The sequence below is a fragment of the Pollicipes pollicipes genome, unplaced genomic scaffold (genome assembly GCF_011947565.3).
Source record: "Pollicipes pollicipes isolate AB1234 unplaced genomic scaffold, Ppol_2.1 Scaffold_1600;HRSCAF=1878_pilon_pilon_pilon, whole genome shotgun sequence".
NCBI classification, from domain to species: domain Eukaryota; kingdom Metazoa; phylum Arthropoda; class Thecostraca; order Pollicipedomorpha; family Pollicipedidae; genus Pollicipes; species Pollicipes pollicipes.
This window is the reverse complement of record NW_023595962.1, coordinates 9,621,086-9,627,431: the sequence shown is the minus strand read 5'-3', so window position 1 is coordinate 9,627,431 and position 6,346 is coordinate 9,621,086.

Below are 6,346 nucleotides of genomic sequence, written 5' to 3'. Positions count from 1 at the left end.
AAGGATTACGCTATGCAATAATTTCTTGAAAACAGACATCGGTATAGGTCAATTCAGGTCGGTGACATACTCCGACCTTTAACAAATCCAAGGAAGACACCTGCTTTGATCCCTGTTATCAAGAAATATGTTAAAAATAACAATCATGAACTACCCTATAAAGCAAACACTCGAGTAAAAAACGTTGGTTTTGACCTCGGTCTGACCTTCATACCCTCCCCTAGGTCAATGAAGTTGGTTGCAGTCCTAGATTCAGTTGTAAGCTTGTCTGAAAAACGTTCTCAGAGAGGTATGAATTCGTCTCACACTCAGTTGTCACATCAGACTGAGCGATCTTTGGAAATTGCTTTCGCTGACAGCCACGGCCTGCATTTGACCTGCCATAGATTAGCAACTTGACAAAGTACATTAGTTTTTTATACCAAAGGGTTGCATATTCAATTACCTACAATTCTGCAAAGTTTAGGGTGGCTACGCCGCGACGTTCGGAAATTATTTGGCAAAAACCTTTCGGAGGTCAAATTGGCCCCTCACACGCGTGCATGCTAAGTAATCTGCAACCTGTTTTTGGTAAACTGTTTTAATTTTTTACCGACATACGAAATGTGCATGACGCATGCTATAAATATCATCTAATGCATGAAATTGATTCCCCAATACTAGTGGTGGGGCACGATGAAAACGGCTGGACTTCGCAATTTCATAGTAACGCATTGCATCCTTAACATTGTGATGCAAGTTTCCAATGACAAATGAGGATGAATAGGGTGAATTTTGAATCCGGCCCATCATCAAAATGTATCAGATATTCCACTCTTGTACCTCATTTTGGAAAACCAGACGTAAGGCCTTCTCAAACAGTTTGCGTCAACTCATGGCTTCGCACTGACAAAGAGTAAACAAATGCTATAAATGTAAACCACGGCACGATCACAAAGGAAAGTGGAGGCATTCTTCTACCCCACATGAGGCGAATGCGTCACAATAGTTGGAATAGTTTTACGCTAATTCAAGAAAGAAAAATCAGTGTGTTCTTTGGCGCTTGCCGTCCCTAGGAATGCATCATGGAACAGTTGTCGGTACTGATAACACTTACTCCTCGTAGAATAACCAGAAGAATGGAGAGCTAGATGGATTGATATTTCAGCCACATGCCTTTATCGAAACGAAGAGCAGTAGTAAATAGCATCAGCATAATAGACTCAACATTACCATTATTTAGGTATCTTTTTACTGCTGATGTTCGTGACGATAAAGGCATGTATCCGAAAGATAAATGCATCTATCTCTCCATTCCCGTGGCCGTTCTACGAAGAACATGGCTATTAGTGCTACCTAATTTACATAATGGAACAGAACGGAATACATAATGCACGACAGCTTTGAAATCATCCATATTTCCCTTCATGCCTCATAAACATGATCCACATCACGTCACATGACATGCCGTGATACAGGACACTAACGCCGACTGGAGATCTTGATACAGGATATCAGTGCCGTCTGGAGCTCTTGATACATGACACCAGCGCCAGTGAAGACTCACCGATGCTCACCGCGCTTACGACAGTTACTGTTCGCTTACTGCGACAAAGTCCGGCCCACATGGTAGAGGTGCCGCAGCTCACCGCCTGTGCTCGCAGACTCACGCCTTTTTGACGTCGTTTGGAGTTTGGAGTTTGGAATCAGAATAGCAGCGGCGTCTTGCTAGATTTCCGTTGCTTTCCCGCACACGAGGTGTTGTTTTTTTACTATACTATCCGTACATGTATCAATCTTAGCCATTTCACGAAGGATTAATGCACTGAAGGGTTTTTCAAAGATTTTAAAATGCTCCTTTAAAGTTTTAGAGCATACTAAACATTCTGGCGAAGAAAATGCTGTTTTCATGCAACTGCATTAACATGCAATGGGTGAAACACGCTTATTCAACTAAAAATCAGGTTCTTGTATTAAACGAAACCTCTTATAGACATTTGTTCAGCCCATGCTCCAAGTCCACCCAAATACTAAAAGTACTAGCAAAAATATTAGGCTTGGCAATCAACAGTGTGAAATCGGTCGAGGGCGTTGCATGCTGGCCGCGCCATTTTTGTTTACATCAGTGCTGTGTGGAGCAAAGCTGACTTTGGAATTATTTCATTCAAGGATCATTCATGCTGGATTGCGTTATGGTATGTAAGCACTGTAAGTACTATAAGCAAACTTTTTAGCACCGTAAGTAAGTTTTGTAAGTTCCGCATACATATGGACTGGGACGCTACAGGGATGAGAGTTTGTTTTGTCACGTCGGCGTCAGAAATGCCACGGATTTTTTAAAACAAATTTTGAAAAGCTTCGGTAGGAAGAAATATGTTATCAGAACTGTTCGTAAAAGCATGTTCTTGCTTATAGCCAGGTAACCGCAATTTTATCAAATTATGCATCTTTACAAGCATGCTTTCAGAACCCCCAAAACATATCTGGCCGAGAATGGCGGATCAAAGGTGTGTGATGACAAGACCAACAGCGACTTTTCATGTTTTAAAGAGTTTTGTATTGTAATCCTTCGTGAAAACGGGTATTGTATGATGTTTGTTTACGTGTTTGCATGATGGAGGTTTGGCAGCCGGCAGAGTGGGGACCTCACACCAGCGCATCGTGTTCCGACTTTGATGAGGTCGTCAGAGCCCCGCCCCGCCCCCCCCCCCCCCTTCAGTCTCAGGGCGGCAGTGTCGGGACTGACCTAATTTGCAGGCGAAAGGTCAGGGCGGACGGCGGCGGCAGTGTACTGACCTTTGGCATGGAGGACTGGCCGCTCCCCGGGGCGCGCGGCGACGGCATTAGTATGGGAAAGCCCCGCTGTCTGCCGGATCGTGCGGCATGATAACCGCCGGACAATGTGCCGACCTCAAGGCCCGCATTCGGCGCACAGCGAAGGCAAACCGGCCCTAGTTCGAGGTCGGCGTGGCTTGCGGTTAAACAGGAATCACTGGTGGTGCTATCTCCCATTATGGATTTGTTGCAGCTTTCGGGCGAATGTTGGTCGCATGTTAAGCAACTTTAAGGGAGGCATTGATCGCCTCCCGCCGACGAAGATCCAGCACGTGCCTGTGGCAAATGTCTGTCGTGGGTTGCAATTGGCCGGTTTGTGGGCGCTTTGTGCAATGCGTTTGATGTAAGCGGACAGACACAACACATTTAGGAGTTGTGCGGGCATACAGGAGCATTCAAGGACGAGGAACGGATAAAAAGCAAGGCAATGAGTTCATGATCCCGAAAACTGCAATACATGATGCTTTCTCTCAAAGAGAGTGTTCCACATTTGTACGGGGTTTTAAACTAAAATAGTCATCTTGAATATTTTATTCGGTGCAGTTCACAACCTTGCCGTTCTTAAGACCACTTAAGACCACTTGGACCCGCCTAGTTTCTGAACTAAGCGCCCGCGAAGATATGCAGGGCTATTTCGATCAGACCATTTCAAGGTCACTCAAGCATCCATGACACCATAACAACAGCATTTAAATCCTTCCATTCCATTGGCCATGTGGCGATCAAGGCCGTTTAAAATATAACTGTCGTGTCGGTCATATCTGGCGTTCGTGAGCGCGGTTTCTGGATATAGCAGCCGCCAATGGTTTTCATTGTTGAACAAGATACGATGACGCAATCGGGCAATGACGTACTGAGGAGCATATTTACCAACTTGATAAATTGTATTATCTAGAGCAGTATTTTCCGCTTTAAAGTATATCAGCAGTTATAAGTGAGCTTACTTCATCATATCTGATGCTTGCCTCAATATTCTCAAATGTGGAACATTTCCTTTGTGGTTCGTTTTAGTGCATGGAGCGTCATTTACAGCCTGCCGTCTCATCTCTAGATCTTACGCTGCGTCTCTCCCTTTAAAGACAGCTCTGATCACCCGGTTTTTGTTCTTGGTGGCGCCATCAGACCAAACAGCCTTCATTCTCCACTGATTTCGAAAAAGACATAGATTGAACAGAGTACTGGATAGAAGTTGGACAACCCCATCGACCCAACATGGCGTCATCAAGAAATAGTGTCATTTTAATTTGTGTCAATATCATGTCAATCAGCATAACAAAAGTTAGGAACGGACATTGCAAAGTAGACAAAATGACCTTTGACCCAGGTCACCAGTTTACTTCATCCACATCGACCAATTTTTATGTTCTTTGCTCAGCTCAATCGCTAAAGTCTTTGTGAACTCGAAAATATGCACCGTGCTAACATTTCGTGTATCATCATGGCTGCTACGGCGCTAAGACAAGCAAGCGTCAAACTCGATCTATGTAAACGCCTCGGGGGGCATACATTTTGACCCATAAGTCAGAGACCTGAAAATGTGCCAGATGGATTCTTTGCACCGGATAACCCTGCGAAGAATTCTCAGTAAAATCTGAGGCATAACCGTGCCAGCCCTGCCGCACCAGCTGTTTTCAGTTCTGTATCCGTTGTGAAATTTGCTTGGTGCCAAACCTTTGCCATCATATGCTGTGATGAGGCTCGGCTGTGAAGTGTCCCGACCGCCGGTCAGGGTAGGCCTTGGCATCACCGGCAGACGTCCTGGCGCCAAGACCAGCTGCTCCGGCTTCTCCACGCTGGCGCCAAGGCCAGCTGCTCCGGCTCCTCCACGCTGGCGCCGGGCCGGCGGGCCGTGGAGGGCCAGGCGTCATCGGCCAACCGACTGAGGCACCTGGTCCCATCTCCTCGCCTGGCGCCGTGGAGACGGGCAAACGGTGACAATATTGCTCTCTGTGCGATATTGTAGCCTCGGATCAAAGGCTCGTCCCTTGTGTTTTTCCAAGAACGAGGCAATATAGCTCGGCGTCAGGCGTCTGTTGGTGACGTGCGACGGGCCCTGATGACCCCTCTCTCCTCAAATGCTCTCCTTCGCTCGAAAGCGGTTGCACGTCTGTCTTTCTTTCGATGATTTTGCCCACATCGGCACAAGATGGTTTGCTTGAATGATCGAGGCAGACGTGCGTTGTTGAGGTGGTGCCCTGTAGGCTTCCTAGGATCACCCAATGAAACAGGGATTCGCGTCTGTTCTCCGGTAGACTCAGACGGGGTTGGATCTGCAGCTAGTGGCGGCGTGCTGGGATGCATCCCAGGCTGACCTCAATTCTCCATCCCCGCAGCCTTCGCCACTCCCCAGCTTCCTACCTCACCAGGTCACCAGTTCACCAGCTCCGCAGCTCACCAGCTCACCAGCTTGCCAGCCCACCATCTCCCCAGCTCACCAGCTCCCTAGCTCACCATTTCACCAGCTCCCCAGCCCTAACACTTCCGTCAGGCCCCCCCGGAAATGACGAGCGGCCGATAGTCGCCATCGCCGGCAGTTCGTTCAGCTCCTCAGACCGATTGGTCGGCCGGTCGGCGGACAGCCATGCGTGTGTGTGCTTCGAAGCGTTCAGAGAGACTCACCCGGTGTTCAGGGAGAGTCACCTGGTGTCAGAGAGACTCACCCGGCCTGCTCATCAGCACCCGAGGAAAATGGCGCCAGCAAGCCTTGCGCTGCGCACAGGGCATGGTCCGGGGTCTTCATCTGTAAGCTGCTATTCATGTCTCGTGTCGGTGCCTGTCAGCTGCCGATCATGTCCCGTGTCGGTGACTGTCAGCCACCGATCATGTCCCGTGTGTGACTGTCAGCTGCCGATCATGTCCCGTGTCGTGACTTGTCAGGTACCGATCATGTCCCGTGTCGGTGCCTGTCAGCTGCCGATCATGTCCCGTGTCGGTGCCTGTCAGGTGCCGATCATGTCCCGTGTCGGTGCCTGTCAGCTGCCGATCATGTCCCGTGTCGTGACCTGTCAGCTGCCGATCATGTCCCGTATCGTGACCTGTCAGGTGCCGTTTATGTCCCGTGTCGTCGCCTGTCAGTTGCCGTTCATGTCCCGTGTCATCACCTGTCAGCTGCTGTTCATCGCCTGTCAGCTGCCGTTCATGTCCCGTGTCGTCACCCAGCCAGTGTGAAGGCCGCAACACCGACAGGCGATGTGGGCGTCACGACTCTCTTGTCACTGTAACTTGTGCGACCGACAAAACTGCGACAGCATAAGGTTTTAAGCAAACATGTGGTGGGCGTGATGGTCAAATGGTCAGCACCATAACCTCCCACGTAGGATTCCGGGTTCGAATCCTGGTGGCGCACGGCCTGGAGTGCTAATTCGGTCAATGCGGCCACTGACTCTTCACAATAGGAGCGTGAGACCCAGACGCGCGGCGTTACTGCTGCTGCAAACACTATGTGGACAGGACTTATGCACAACAGTACGCATTTGTTGATACTTGTCCGCAAAATAAGATTACACAATGGAACTTGTGCTTCAAAATCATG